This window comes from Gopherus evgoodei, chromosome 7, assembly GCF_007399415.2.
Source record: "Gopherus evgoodei ecotype Sinaloan lineage chromosome 7, rGopEvg1_v1.p, whole genome shotgun sequence".
NCBI classification, from domain to species: Eukaryota; Metazoa; Chordata; order Testudines; family Testudinidae; genus Gopherus; species Gopherus evgoodei.
In genome coordinates, this window is record NC_044328.1 from 71,410,973 (window position 1) to 71,427,922 (window position 16,950).

Below are 16,950 nucleotides of genomic sequence, written 5' to 3' on the forward strand. Positions count from 1 at the left end.
TCATGACCCTAAGAGCCCTGGCACTGCAGCAATTCTCCAAGTGGACTGACAAGGAGCTGGAAACCCTGGCTGCCAAGCTCCTTGCCAGTCAGGTTGCCGAGGAGCCAGGTGGGTGGGTGAATTGGCAGGGAGCTAGGCAGAGATGTCACAACTGACAAGCTCCCGTGAAATGTTTCACTGTTGATTAATTGGCATTTTCAATTAATTGGCCATCCCACATGAGCTCTGAGCAGGGATCTATGGACTAGGAGAGGCCTATTAACCTTAGATGCTGCACCTGGAGGGGAACCAGGAAGTGATAGGACCCAATGGCAGGTAAATCTCGGCTGGGAGAGGAGTTGGCCTAGGAGTGTAAAACCAGTGAAAGCACAAATAGGCTGCAGGGAGGAGGGCTGCAGTCACTCCCTAGAGGGAAAGGGAGTTGGCAGGTCCAAGGAGGAAAACTGGGGTGGGGACAGTAATCCCTGGGTCCTGCCTTGGATTGGGGAGTCTGACAAGAGACCTAGAGCAGTGAAGTAGCTACAGGACATGGAGGAAACTCTGGTGGTAAACTCAGAAATAGGCAAGGGGTTGGAAGGTACACAAGGACAGGAGTGATGCCAGGGTTTTTGGTGCCCTAGGCGCAGGGCCGGCTCGCTGGTCCTGCGGCTCCAGTGGACTTCCTGCAGGCATTCCTGCGGATGCTCCACCGAAGCCGCTGGACCAGTGGACCCTCCGCGGGCACGACTGTGGGAAGTCCACCGGGTCGCCTAAATGGAAGCATCGGCCCTGCACAAGGAAACGATAACCGGAGATCAGCCTGATAAGACCTGGCTTGCTAGTCATTGGGTCCGGGAGCTGGAAATTGGTTTAGCAGGCAGGGCTTAGGGTCCTCTACCAGCCACTGGCAAAGTGGCACAGGACCTGGAGTTGGAACAGAAGACTGCCCGAGATGGCATAGGGACAGCTTATCTGGTGAGATTTTGTCATGCTGGAAGAGGAGGACAATATAGAGACCTACTTGGAGGGCGGAGTCACGATGATCGAGTACTCGAGTCAGAGAGATGGAGGGGGATGGGGTCCAAAGCATGAGCAACTGACAGAAGGCAGTGCCAGACAGGGTGAGAGCTAATTGCAATGCTTAATTTGTAATGATATAGGTGTCAGGGTTCAAGCAATTTTTTTACTTTCATAACTGACACAGCAAGGCCAAAGGTGCCAGGGCTATGAACTGCCAAGCCTAGACCTGTCAGAGCTCAGCCCTGGCAAGCCCTGGCACAAAGTAAGCACTGGCTAATTCCTACACATAGCCAAACGGAGGCACACTTCAGTGAGTAGATCCCATGATATATGTCATTATAACCATAAAATGTACTGTGTCCATGTGAATTGTTGTGGGTGCTGCACAACCCCCGTCTCTGTTTAACTGTACTCTGTTGTTGTTAAGTGCTGAAGACTGGAATGTCGTTGCCTCGGTAACGCTATTCAGGCTGCTCCCCGTTTCTGTTCATGAAGCATCAATGTCACTAGTATTAGCTGGTAGTGCAGCATGTTGCTCATAAAGAAAGACCTCAGGCACTGTTTGGTGACAAAGGCCCTTGGCCAGGTTTATTGCCCTGAAAGCACAGTCCTAGCGCTCTGGTTCTGTGGTTACAGATTCACAAACACATGAGTGTCCAGAGGCAAGGAGTGGTTCAGTCAGCAGTGGGACTTTCTTCTGTCCCCCAGGCTGCACACAAGGTCAAGGTGAGGTACTCCAACATTTATAGACTGAGACAAATAACTGGGATACACAACTTATGTACCAACTTATGTATTTCATGACATCTGTTTGTTCCTGATATTGTGGACAAAACATCCTTCTTCATTGTTCTGTCAGACCACCTGATCCTTTACTATATTGAGGTGTATCTGTACTAGCCTTCTGAAAAGTATTTATGTAAATATCTAGTTTGGTGTAATTGTAGCAAGACCAGGCCTGCTCTGGTTCACAGCCTTTGGTTCAGGCCTTCCATCTTGCACCATGCCCAGTGCTCCAGGCTCTCTCTCTCCACTACATTTGTCATCATCATCATAATATCTGAATATGATATCCATTATTTAGGAAAATGCTTTCACTCATACTCTAATCATGTTTTTCTGTCTCTGAACCATTCCATTTGCTTTCATGTCTACCCCGTCATCTTTGTTCTGCCTCTTTTCTGAACATCCTTGTACTCCTTGTTGTGGCTGATTTCCAGAGGTTTCTCGGTGTCCTGTAGCTGCAATGCCTTTATTCCCATTCCGTCTATTGTTCCTGAATGATTCACTTTTTCTCATATGCCTCTGCCTCCCATGGTGCAGATTCATAGATTCCATGGCCAGAAGGGGCCTTTGTGATTCTGGCCTGACCTCCTATATTGTAATACAGGCCAGACAACTCTCCTAGAAGTAATTCTTCTACAGCAGAGCATTTAGAGCACTGGAATTGGACATAGTATTCCAGCACCAGTTACACCAGTGCCAAATACAGATGTAACATACACTTTCGATTCTTACTTGAGATTCTCTGGGTCAGAGAGTCTTCACCATAGGATGTTCCCCATCTCCTTGTGAACAGGGGGCAGACCAGATCTTTGCTGTGAGCAACAGCTTAGGGCTGTCACCTGGGAAGAGTTCCACAGAATTCTCTGCCTCCAAGCGGCATATGCAATACACTCCAGGGCCGCTCAGAGGATTCAGGGGGCCTGGAGCAAAGCAATTTCGGGGGCCCCTTCCATGAAAAAAAATTGCAATACTATATTCTTGTGGGGGCCCCTGTGGAGCCCGGGCAAATTGCCCTACTTGCTCCCCCACCACGGGCGGCCCTGGGAAAAATAAACCTTCCGCATCTCAGCACAAACCCAGTTTAAAGAAAATTTCTTTACAAGGTATCACTTGTTCTCAGCATCAGCTAGCGCTAAAAGGCACTAATGCTCAATAAAAGGGTTGGACAAATATTTTCTGTCAAAACTTTTTTTGGATCGAAAACTAGGGGTTTTTAAAAGAAGAAAAAAATTACGGACAATGTCTGCTTTCCTTCAAAATTTGTTTTTTTTTTTTTTTTAATTGAAAAGCTGAAATTAGTCTGCCAAAATCTGAGTATGGTTTGGGGTTTCAGAAGTGTGTGGCCAAACGTTTGCTGCTTGCTGTGTTTCATTGTTTAAAGAAACAATAAAAAAAATTCTGCTTTAAAAAAATCCAAAACTTTTGAACCACCTCAGTTTGTGACCAAACACCTGAGCCCATCCAGTCAGAGATTTTTTCAGGTTTCTGATACTCTGCTGGCTTCCTTGACCCATATCTGTCTCCATAACTTTGGGTTCATTTAGGTTAGAACAGAAAAACAGCCATACTGGGTCAAACAAAGGTCCATCCAGCCCAGTATCCTGTCTACCAACAATGGCCAATGCCAAGTGCCCCAGAGGGAGTGAACCTAACAGGTAATGATCAAGTGATCTCTATTCTGCCATCCATCTCCACCTTCTGACAAACAGAGGCTAGGGACACCATTCGTTACCCATCGTGGCTAATAGCCATTAATAGACTTAACCTCCATGCATTTATCTGTTTCCTAGAGACTGGCTCCATGGGGTCCCTCACAAACTGGGGGTTTGTCTTTAGTATAGTTTGTGTACATACTCCACGAACTAAGCATTTGAGCGTGTTCCAGAATCTGAGATGAGTCTATGTTGTGAAAACTGAAATGCTCAAAATAGCACATGCATGTGAATGGACACAGGGTGCTAAAATTAAATTAACCCAGGAGTTCTCAAACTGGGGGTCAGGATCTCTCAGGGGGTCACGAGGTTATTACTGGGGGTCACAAGCTGTCAGCCTCCACCTCAAACTCCGCTTTGCCTCCAGCATTTATAATAGTGTTAAATATATAAAAAAGTGTTTTCAATTTATAAGGTGGCGGTGTCACACTCAGAGGTTTTCTATGTGAAAGGGGTCACCAGGACAAAAGTTTGAGAACCACTGAATTAACCCCTCTGAAGCCTCAGGGAATGCAGGGGATGGGGGTCTTCCTCGGTAGGGTTGGGAAGGAGGTAGGTGGTGTAGGATATTGCTCTTCTCATGTGATCTCTCCCCCAGTGGCTAATGTTAAATGAAGCTATCCTCCCCTGACATGAATCTCCCTATGGCACTGAAATTAAATATAGACTATAATTTGACATTTGAGAAGTGAAAGAGATGGTAGCCCTAATGGAAAAGCTAACAGCTTGGCTCTTCTGCAAGCTTCAAACTGCTGAATGAGCTTTAGAGTAGGGAAGGCTGTGCCTCCCAGACAGCCTGGCCCTGCCCCCTATCTGACCCTCACCCACTTCCTGCCCTCCAACTGCCCGCCCGCCTCAGAATCCCTGACCCATCCTGCTCCTTGTCCCCTCACTGTCCCTCAGAGACCCCTCCCCACCACCACTCTGGGACGCCACCTCTATGCTCCCTGTTTCCTGACTGCCCCGACCCCTATCCACCCCCCTGCTGAGTCCTGACAGACCTATGGAACGCCCACAATCCAACCCCGCCGTTCCCTGTCCCCTGACCCCCCCAACCTCTGCCCCCTCCCTGTCCCCGGGACTCCCTGCCCCTTATCCAACCCCCCTGACCCCGTCCCCAGCCTCTTACCTCCGGCTCCCTCCTCACCCAGAGCCTCAGCGTGTCGCATCCAAGAGTGTCCCTGAACAGCTGCAGCTTGCATCCGGTGGGGCCTGAGCTCCTTCCCACTCAGAGCCACGTGGTAAGGGGGCAGGGCTGGGAGCTCAGGCCTCGCTGGAGACATGCTGCAGCTGTTCAGGGACACTCCTGGATGCACTGAGGCTCCGGGAGAGGGGTGGAGGCAGGGTTGGGCCAGGGTGGGAGCCTCAGCCATTCTCTTGGGGCCCCTGCGGAGCCTGGGGCCTGGGGCAAATTGCCCCACTTTCCCCCCCCACACACACACGGCCCTTATAGACTCTAGAGCTTTCACAGGATTTTAAACAGATTTTTAGCTAACTTTCTTCAGTCATCTCATTGGCTTGGAAGTTTTTTTCCTCAGAACTGCTCAACTATAAAAACACTGAAACCCATCTATTTTGACTTTCTGAGGCAAGTCTGAAGGACAGCACCTCTGCGCCCCACTTCCCTCAGAAATAGCAGACTCAGGCAGCAGGCTGCAGAAACTCAGTTTCTAGCCAGCTTGTGGGCAGCGTCCACACCAAGACAGTTGAGCAGGCTGGAGAAGAGCCAACTTCTGGTCAGCAGCTGGGCAAGGTCCACATTGAGATGGTTGAGCAGTCTTCATGCATGCTCCTTTCATAGATACCAGGCCCGAATCACTGGTGTGGAATTAGCGGTAAGACTTTCAAATGAGTTGTGAAGTGCTTGCTGTGTAAAGCAGGGAACAGAAAGGATGTATGTGGAGAGTTTAGGAGATGTTTGCTTTGGAGTTAGACTCTTCTTCCTGTTTCCATTCAATTATAGGAAAATGCATCTCTTTCAAGCTCGTTTTGATTCAACATTGGTTGCTGTCACATTTTCATTGGCTCAGTACCTTCCCGGGTTTTCCTTAAAAGTTTCTCCAACTTTTGACTATATCGTTTGTTAAGGCATATATGCATTAGAATTGTAATTCTTTCTCTACAATTATATTTCCTTTGTCATTGTGGTGGAAGATGCTCAGAACATCTTTAAGGTTAGCGTTTTAATTCTTCTTTTTATTCAGCCTGTTTTCTGCACTATTCCTTCAATTTTATTAAAATTCTGCCAGAAATGAAATTCTATTTTCAAAAAGTCCATCCTGTTGTTTACAGTTAAAATTTAGAATTCTGAAAACAGTCTTTTAAAATTAAATTATTATAAAGTCTTTAGTTTACATACACCCAGTCCAGACCAGCTCAAAGGTAAAACTGAAACGTGATTTCGTGCGCTCCTGAGCAGCTCCACAAAACCCATGAAGCAGGAGATACATGTCTTGTTAGACTTTTGCATCACAGGGGAGTCCACAATCCTGTGGTGTAGCCCAGGGGTTCAGTTTCCAAATCCGATGGGATCACTCAGATTTGCATGGACTTCATGAAGCTTAACTCAGTATCACAATTTGATGGCTACCTCATGCCATGTGTCAACAAATTCCTTGCACATCTTGAAAAGACTAAATACATAATCACCCTTGACTTAATAAAAGGTTACTGGCAGATACTCCTGGCTTCTGATTCCAAAGAAAAGACAGCATTTGCCACACATCTTGGGCTTTTTCAATTTATGACTATGCCCTTTGGACTGCACTGGTCCCTGTTCAGATTCCAGAGGCTTAGGGACCAAGTCCTACACCAACATAGTGAGTTTGTAGCAGCCTATTTACATGATATGGTTATTTTTAATACATTTTGGCAGTCACATGGATTCTTTGTTGCAATCACTGAAAAAGGCAAGGCTTACTGCTAATCAAGAAGAAATTGGAATGCTGGAAACCTGCTTTCTGAGGTTAAAAAATGCTGGAACTAGAATAGACTCTTTGCAGGAAAATCCACTCAGATAGGGGCAACCAGAAAGACAGTCCTCCAGAGACCTAGAAAGACCAGGAGGAAATACTGACAAATTGGGAACCATCAGGCCCGTTAACAAAGCTTACCTGCTTTTGTTCAGAGGCAGAGCTGGGTGAGACTAGGACAGAGGAACTCCACAGGACTAACCCAGAGCAAGGTTAAGGCCTTCCCTAAGCACTGCAACTAAGTGTTTATATTTTGAAGGCTTTTGCCACCCATTTTTGTGGAAAGCTGTAGCCATGTGAGGCCTGAGTTATTGTTTTTGATACTTGACTGGTTAGTGACAGATGTCAAACTTATGGCGCAGGCTACCCTGCTCCAAGCAGGTGGCCAAATTTTGCAGACTTAGGTGGCGAGTGGCTGTAGTACTGTGCATGGCCTGAAGGGGCGCACTGCAGAGTAGTCCTCTCAGCCACACCACCCTTGGCGTCTCTGGCACATTTCTTGTGCTGCAACTTCTCCTTTTGCTTCCTCTTCATGGAAGTGGAGTCCCTAAGCCCACCTGCCTAGGCCCCTAGGCCCAGCGCTGTGCAATACTGTGTAGCTTAAACACACCCTTTCCCAGAATTACACTGAAGGTACAAACCCATCTGGGTGGCAGTTTAACTCTCTCCAGAGGCATGTGATAGTGGTGAAGCATGTCACATATGGAGACTTTACTCAGAAGTCTCACACAATTGTTTTCGCTTACTTGTGTGAGGAGTAGACAGAGAGTACAGGTGATTTAAAATACACCCTAAATGCAGTGCTTCTCCCTAGTTCACCCGTCCCTTGAGTGAGTCCTTGGTAGGCTCATCTGGGATTAAGTATCTCAGCAGGTTTCTCTGCCTCATCAGGCTTGTGAAACTGCTGCAACAGGGGAGTTGTTTCCATCAACCCCCATCCCCAGCATACTGGTACAGGTTTCTGAAACCAGGGCAAGCAAAGGAACATAAGAACTGCCATGCTGGGTCAGACCAAAGGTCCATCTAGCTCAATGTCCTGCCAACAGTGGTCAGTGCCAGATGCTTTTGAGGGAATGAACAGAACAGGGCCATTTCCCATGTGATCCATTTCCTGTCATCCACTCCCAAGTTCTGGCAGTCATGGGTTTATGGACACCAAGAGGTTGGGGTTGTGTCCCTGATCATCTTGGCTAATAGCCATTGATGGACCTATTCTCCATGAACTTAGCTAATTCTTTTTTTAATCCAGTTATACTTTTGGCCTTCACAAAATCACCTGGCAGTGAGTTCCACAGGTTGACTCTCTGTTGTGTGAAGAAGAACTTCCTTTTGTTTGCTTTAAACCTCCTGCCTCTTAATTTAATTAGGTGAGCCCTCGTCCTTGTTGTGATGTTGCACTCCATATGTTTATGGAAATATGCTTATGAATGTGAATATAATGTAACTAGAATGTGCTTTATGCAAAAGGTCTCTTGTAAGGTATCATTACAAAACTTATAAGCTACTGAGTGTGGTCATCCCATTTGTATGAATGTATCATTCTTGTATCTGAAGCTAGAAATATGAACTATTACTCTGGAGTCCTACTGTAATTATGCAAAGTGTAGATCATTAATGGTGGCTTGGGCTCTTGATGGCTCCCATTGACCAGGACAATTGGTTGTAAATGGCTGTTTACTTGCAAGTTTTCCTGTGTTCCTGTGAGTCAGCCCAGGAAGAATGGAGGCTTGGGGTCTCACAGGATATGTAACCATGTCACCTGCTACTGGAATCCACCTTAAACCTGGTGCTTTTCCATTTAGAAGGAGGGATGGGAACCCAGAGAGACAAAAGATTCCTGCCTTGTGCCAAAGATATAAAAGGGGGTGGAACAGAACAAAGGGGGCTGCCAGTCATGAGAAATCCCCTAATTGCCACCTGAGCTGGAACTAACAAGGACTGTACCAGGGGAAAGGATAGGGCCCAGACTCAGAAAGAGTCTAGTCTCTGAAAGAAGCTTATTGGAACATCTCTGAGGGTGAGATTTACCTGTATTCAATTTCTTGATGTATTAGGCTTAGACTTGCGTGTTTTGTTTTATTTTGCTTGGTAACTTATTTTGTTCTCTCTGTTATTACTTGAAACCACTTAAATCCTACTTTTTATACTCAACAAAATCACTTTTGTTTATTAACAAACCCAGAGTAAGTGATTAATTCCTGGGGGAGCAAACAGCTGTGCATATCTCTCTCAATATTATAGAGGGTGGACAATTTCTTTATACAGAGTAAAAGAGATGTATTTCAGGTTTAGATTTCATTGGGAACTGGGTGTCTGGGTGCTGAAGACAGGAGTACTTTCTGAGCTGTTTTCAGTTAAGTTTGCAGCTCTGGGGGCATGGTTCATACCCTGGGTCTGTGTTGCAGCAGGCTAGCATGTCTGGCTCAACAAGACAGGGTTCTGGAGTCCCAAATTGACCAAGAAAACTGGCTCAGAGGTAGTTTCAGCACATCAGATAACAGTCCCAAGGGAGTCTCTGTGACTGAACCCATCACACTTGTGTTATGTGAAGGGGTAAATAAATCTTCTTTATTCATGTTCTCTACACCATTCATGATTTCATAGATCTGTCATATCCCCTCTCAGTCGTCTCTTTCCTAAGCTGAACAGTCCTCATCTCGCCTCATACCTAATCATTTTTTGTTACCTTTCTCTGTATTTTTTCCAAATCTAATCTATTTTTTGAGATGGGGTGACCAGAACTGCAGGCAGTATTCAAGGTGTGGGCATAACATGGATGTATATAGTACTATGATATTTTCTGCTTTATTATCTAGCCCTTTTCCTAATGGTTCCTAACATTGCTACCTTTTTTGACTACCACTGAACACTAAGCAGATGTTTTCAGAGACCTATCCACAATGACTCCAAGATCTCTTTCTTGAGTGGTAACAGCTAATTGTATGTATAAATGGGATTAAGTTTTCCAGTGTGCATTACTTTGCAGTTATCAATATTGAATTTCATCTGCCATTTTGTTGCTCAGTTACCCAGTTTTGTGAGATCCGCTTGGAACTCTTCAAAGTCTGCTGATATCTTCAGTATCTTTGTATTGTTTGGAAATTTTGCCACCTCACTGTTTATCCCCTTTTCCATGAATATGTTGAATAGCACTGGTTCAAGCACAGATTCATGAGGGAGCCTGCCATTACTTCTCTACACCATGAAAACTGACCATTTATTCCTTTCCTATCTTATAACTAGTTACTGATCTATGAGAGGACCTCCCCTCTTATCCCAGGACTGCCTACTTTGCTTAAGAGCCTTTGGTGAGGGACGTTGTTAAAGTGTTTCTGAAAGTCCAGTTACACTATATCCACTGAATCATCCTTGTCCACATTCTTGTTGACCCCGCAAAAGAATTCTAATAGATTGGTGAAGCATTGAATTCCCTTTACAAAAGTCCTGATATATCATATTCATCTATGCACCTGACAGTTCTGTTCTTTACTATAGTTTCAGCCAATTTGCTTGTTAGTGAAGTTAGGCTTACTGGCCTGTAATTTCCAGAATCGCATCTAGAGCCTTTTAAAAAAATCGGCGTGACATTAGCTGTCTGCCAGTCATCTGATACAGAGACTGATTTAAGTGATTGGTTACATACCACAGTTAGCAGTTCTGCAATTTCATATTTGGGTTCCTTCAAAACTCTTGGGTGAATACCATCTGGTATGGGTGACTTATTACTGAGTAATCTACTAGTTTGATCCTAAACCTCCTTTACTGACACCTCAATCAAGGATAGTTCCTCAGATTTGTCATCTAAAAAGAATGGCTTGGGTGCGGGAATCTCTCTTAGATCCTCTGCAGTGAAGACTGATGCAAAGAATTCCTTTAGCTTCTCCACACGGACTTGTTTTCGAATGCTCCTTTAGTACATCACTCATCCAGGAGGGACATAATCTGTGCTGTAGCTCAGGTGTCGTGGCAGTTCCCAGTACAGCAGTGTCAGAGACTAGAGATACAGTCATCCTGTCTTCAAAGGGAGAATGAGCACTGATGAAGCTCAAGAAGGAAACACCCATCCCTGCAGACCAGAGCAGCTTAGGAAGGGTCAGGTTGTAGCCCCTATTCTTTGTGAGCCTGGTGTGAATAGGCAGCTCTCCACTTGCAGAAATTAACAATGGTGTTTTGGGCTGTACTCCTCAATAAGAGGTTTGGTAACTATAGCTATGGCAATCTCTTTGTTTTAGGATTTTGCACTGCCACGTATCGCTGTAGTGTCAGAGCACCTTCTATGTGAAAGAAATTGGTTGTGTGTGCGTTTATCCGAGTTAAGGTACTAACCTTCTGCATGACAGTTTAACTCTCTTTAGAGGCATGTCATAATGGTGAAACATGTCACACATGGAGGCTTTACTCACAAGTCTCACATGACTGTTTTTGCTTACTCCTGTAGGAGTATACAGAGAGTACAGGTGATTTAAAAAACAGCTAAATGCAGTGCTTCTCCCTAGTTCACCCCTCACTTCGGAGTCCTTGATAGGCTCATCCGGGGTTAAGTGGCTCAGCAGGGTTCCCTGCCTCATCAGTTTTCTGAAACTGCTGCAACAGGGGAGTTGTTTCCATCACCCGTCCCTTCCCCCCAGCAGGTGAGTGCAGGTTTCTGAAACCAGGGCAAGCAAAGGAATATAAGCACAGCCATGCTGGGTCAGACCAATGGTCCATCTAGCCTAGTGTCCTGCCAACAGTGGTCAGTGCCAGGTGCTTCAGAGGGAGCAAACAGAACAGGCCAATTATTGAGTGAACCATGTCCTGTCATTCATTCACAGCATCTGACAGTCAGAGGTTAGGGACACTTAGAGTATGGGGTTGTGTCCCTGATCATCTTGGCTAATAGCCATTGATGGGCTTATCCTCCAGGAACGTATCTAATTCTTTTTTTTGAACCCAATTATACTTCTGGCCTTCACAAAATTCCCTGGCAACAAGGTCCACAGGTTGACTAACCATTTTGTCAATAAATTCTTCCTTTTGTTTGTTTGAAACCTGCTGCTTATTAATTAAATTGGCATAGGTGCTGGAACCATGGGTGCAGGGGTTGCTACTGCACCTCCTGGATTGAAAAGGTTTCCATTATCTGCAGGGTTTGCAGTTTGGTTCAATGGCTCTCAACACCCTCACTATACAAATTATAGACTCATAGACTTTAAGGTCAGAAGGGATCATTATGATCATCTACTCTGACCTCCTTCTGACCTCCTGCACAATACAGGCCACAGAATCTCACCCACCCACTCCAGTAACAATCCCCTAACCTATGTCTGAGTTATTGAAGTCCTCAAATTGTGGTGTCATAAACAGATAGTTAATGTCTCTTTTATTTGTAAAGGGTTAAGAAGCTCAGTAAACCTGGCTGACACCTGACCAGAGGACCAATGGGGGGACAAGATACTTTCAAATCTTGGTGGAGGGAAATCTTTGTCTGTGCTCTTTGTTTTGGGGGTTGTTCGCTCTTGGGACTAAGAGGGACCAGACGTCAATTCAGGCTCTCCAAATCTTTCTGAATCAGTCTTTCATGTTTCAAAATTGTAAGTAACAGCCAGGCATGGCGAATTAGTTTTATTTTTGTTTTCTCAACTTGTAAATGTCCTTTTTTTTTTTTTTGCTGAGAGGATTTTACCTCTGTTTGCTGTAACTTTGAACCTCAGGCTAGAGGGGGTTCCTCTGGGCTATATGAATTTGATTACCCTGTAAAGTATTTTCCATCCTGATTTTATAGAGATGATTTTTACCTTTCTCCTTTAATTAAAAGCTATCTTTTTAAGAACCTGACTGATTTTTCCTTGTTTTAAGATCCAAGGGGATTGGATCTGGACTGACCAGGGATTGGTGGGGGGAAAGGAGAGGGGATGGTTAATTTCTCCTTGTTTTAAGATCCAAGGGGTTTGGATCTGTGTTCACCAGGGAATTGGTGAAGTCCCTCAAGGCCACCCAGGGAGGGGAGAGTTTTGGGGGGACAGAAAGTGCCCCAGACATTGAAATTCTGGGTGATGGCAACTTAAGCTTAGAAGTGTCCATGCAGGTCCCCACATTTGTACTCTAAAGTTCAGAGTTGAGAAGGAACCTTGACATGTGGTTTAAAGACCTCAAGGTGCAGAGAATCCTCCAGCAAGTGACCTGTGCCCCATGCTGCAGAGGAAGGCGAAAAACCTCCAGGGCCTCTGCCAATCTGCCCTGGAGGAAAATTCCTTCCCAACCCCAAATATGGCAATCAGTTAAATTCTGAGCATGTGGGCAAGACTCACCAGCCAGCACCAAGGAAAGACTTCTCTGTAGTAACTCAGATCCCACCCCAGCACCCCTGTTCATTGGGTGAGCAAAGTGTTATGTGAAGGCGTAAATAATATTTCCTTCTTCACTTTCTCCACACCAGTCATGATTTTATAGGCATCTGTCATATCTGCTCTTAGTCATCTCTTTTCTAAATTGAACAGTCCCATTCTTTTCAATCTTCTCTGACATGAAAGCTGTTCCATACACCATATCATTTTTGTTGCCTTTCTCTACATTTTCCAATTCTGAGATATCTTTTTTTTTAGATGAGGCGACCCGAACTGAATGCAGTATTCAAAGTGTCAGTATACCATGGATATGTGTAGCGTCATTATGATATTTACTGTCTTATTATCTAGCCATATCTTAATGGCTCGTAATATTATTAGATTTTTTGACTGCCACAGAATACTGAGCAGATGTTTTCAGAGAACTATCCACAATGACTCGAAGATCTCTTTCTTCAGTGGAAAAAGGTAATTTAGACCCTCATCATTTTGTATATATAGTTGGGATTATATTTTCCAATGTGCATTGCTTTGCGTTTATCAACATTGAATTTCATCTGCCATTTCGTTGCCCAGTTTTGTGAAATCCCTTTGTAAGTCTTTACAGTCTGCTGTGGAGTTAACTGTCTTGAGCAATTTTGTATCGTCTGAAATTTTGCCACCTCTTCGTTTAGCCCCTTTTCAAGATTCTTTATGAATATGTTGAACAGCACTGGTCCCAGGACATTGTAGGGCTCTGCTATTTACCTCTCTGCACCCTGAAAACTGACCATTTACTCCTAAACTTTGTTTACTGTCTTTTAACCAATTACTGATTCACGAGAGAACCTTCCTTCTTATCCCATGACAGCTTACTTTGCTTAAGAGCTTTTGGTGAGAGACTTTGTCAAAGGCTTTTTGAAGGTACAAGTACACTATATCCACTTGTCCACAAGTTTTTGTTGACCCCATAGATTCTAATAGATTGGTGAGGCATGCTTTCCCTTTACAAAAGCCATATTGACTCTTCCCCAGTATATTGTATTAATCTATGATCATTCTGTTTTTTACTACAGTTTCAATCAATTTTCCTGGTGCTGAAGTTAGGTTTACCAGCCTGTAATTGCCAAGATGGCCTCTGGAGCCTTTTTAAAAAATTGGTATTACGTTATCTGTCCTCCAGTCATCTGGTACAGAGGTTGATTTAAGTGATAGGTTACATACCATAGTTAGCAGTTCTGCAATTTCACATTTGAGCTCCTTCAAAACTCTTGGGAGAATACCATATGGGCCTGGCGACTTACTACTGTTTATCTATCAATTTTTTCAAAACCTTCTCTAATGACACCTCAATCTGGGACAGTTCCTCAAATTTGTTACTTTAAAAGGAATGGCTCTGCCTTACATTCGCTGCACTGAAGACCAATGCAAAGAATTCCTTTAGCTTCTCCACAACAGCCTTGTCTTCCCTGAGTGCTTCTTTAGCACCTTGCTCATCCAGGAGGGACGTAATCTGTGCCATAGCTGAGGGGTCCCTGCAGCTTCCAGCACAGCAGTGTCAGAGACCTAGAGATACAGAGTCTGTTCCTGTTGTCATGTCTTCAAAGGGAGAATCAGCACTGATGAAGTGTGAGGTGCCCATTTTACTGCAGCAGCTCTTCGTAAGAGTGACATGGCCTGCAGAGATTGATGTGACTTCAAGAAGGAAATGTCCATCACTGCAGACCAGAGAAGCTCAGGGAGAGTCAGGTTGCAGCCCCTATGGAAATCTCTTCATTGGAAATTGCGATGTCCCAAGATGAGATGCTTGTTTTATGTGCATGTCAGGCAGTCACTTTATTATAAGAAAGGTTGAGTCATTAAGCCAGTTGAGATTGTAGAAAAGAATGATCTTGTGCCTAAAGCATTGTTCTGCGATCTGCCACTAATTGACCAAGAATCTGGTAACCTTTGTAAACCCCTGTTTATCACAGCATGTATTAGATGCCTAGGGCAATAGTCTGCTCTCATTGCACGTTATAAATCTAGAATAACTCCACCAGTGTTAGTGGAGTTATTCTGGGTTTTCATGAGTGTAAATGAGAGCAGAATTTAGGCCCTGGCCCATAAAATATCTCCATCCCAATTGCCATCTGTCTTTGGTTCCCCATCTCCATTAGTGGACAAAGCCACCTATACAAGCTAACCAGTTCAGGGGAGTGTGTCCAGAGCAGGTAGTCTGTGCAGAAGAAATACTAGTAAAGCAATTGCACTAAAAAAGACTTGGTGTGTGTGTGTGTGAGAGAGCACCAAAATGGATAAGAGTTTGCAATTCAACTGCAGAGGAAATGAAGCCAATGTAGTTTTGGGCTGTGTGCACAGAGATCTTATAAGTTAGCAAAGCGGTAGGGGGAATTCAAGAAGGCTCTGTGAGATCACAGTTAGGTCATTGCCCACCAGTAGAGCATTTTAGAGCCAGAAAGGTATCACCAAACTGACTGGAATTCAGAGGGGGTGAAAACTAAACAAGGAAGAGGTCTGTAGGCATTGACAGAAGAGGAGAGATTAAAATCACTACGTAAGTACGGCTCAGCTGTGAAAGCCATGACAAGTAACTGAGGGGTTTACACAGCAAGGAGGGAGAGCAGTTCCTGAGACTTCAGGATGGAACTAGGAGCCACAAGAAGAGATACAGCCCAGTAAAACCAACACATTTTGGCTGAATCTCACATAACAATTCTGAAAAGCGAGTTTTACAGATGGCGGAAGTGATGGAAGCCCCTTCATTTGGGACAGTAAAAGCTGCACAGAGAAGATCCTTGTCAGCACTGCCATCCCGGTTATATCACGGGCACTTCAGCCTGAGTACCTCCATTGATCTAAGCTGCAGGTGAATGGCCAGGGACTGGGAGGGAGGCAGGACTCTTGGTTCTTTAAAGGCCAAAACCAGCCCCTTGAATTCCACCTGGAAGCTCTCATGCAGACAACTGCTGTGCTGTAGAGTAATTTCTCTAGGAAGTGTAGAGGTTGCACACTCCCTTTGCCCTCTAGCTGCTGTCTCTGCTTTCCTGTGACACGTCTCCTGCTGGGCCAGAAACAGAGCAGCCACTGGCAGGGCAGGCTGCAGCTACTCAGAAAACAGTGGGAAGTTTCTCTACCTCATTTCTATACCTAGTTCTGTCCATAATAAAGGGTTTATCCTGACACTGGTCTGCTTGTCAGTAAGATCCTACAGCTGGTCTGGTCCTGGAGATTGGTGTGATATGCTCTCAGCATCAAGGTCCTCCCATTTATCAGGCTAGTACATTTAACACCAGCTTCAGACACTGGGTGATTTCAAGTAGTAGCCCCAGTACGCTACAGGGTGGCACATTTTGTTCCTTCTATAGGCTGAGTATACGGCACTCACCAAGGGCTCCTTGAATTCTTCTATACTCCCAACTCCCTGCGTGCCATTCTTCCTTTACCCTCTATTTCAGGGACTCTCAAAACCCCCCACCCCCTCCCTCATGCAAGTGGCTCTTTTTATCTCCCATTGCCCCCTGTCCCCCACCATGGTCTGTCAATCTTTCCCCAAGCCAAGGGCTTTCTGTGCCCCTCTCATTCTCCTCTCTCCCTATTTTCCTCATACATTCTTCTCCCCATCCAGGGTCCCTCATTCTCCCCACCTAAAGGTTCTGTGTACCCCTAATTTCACCCTTCCCAACATTGGTTGGGGCTCTCTTGTGCCCTGCATTTCCCCAGACCATTGTCCCCATTCTGCCTCCCATGCCAGGGTCTCTGTGTGCACCCCTACTGCCCCCTTCCACCAGGCCTTCCCATTCCCCTTCCCACCACCATTCTTACTTTTTTTTTCTTTCTTTTTTGTTCCTTTCTTTTCTTTTAGGGTGTCAGCATCTAAAATATGCACTGGAAGGATTAACAGAGCTGAGATGAGGGGTGCTGGTTGGAAAGTGGTAATGGCTGCCATCCATTGGTACGTTGCCCTGTGGACAGTGACAGAGGTGGCTGAAGCTGTTGGCTTTGCAAACCAGATGCCCAAGGGCTTTGTGGCTCTCCAGTGTAGCTCTTTCATTTTTGCCATTTTTCACCCAAACCAGTAGACTTCTGCTCACTGAGGTCTGGAACATTCCCTGAAATGTTGGAATCTATTGGCTGTAGCATTCAGAAGCTATCATCAGGTCCGGTGCTTCTATTTAG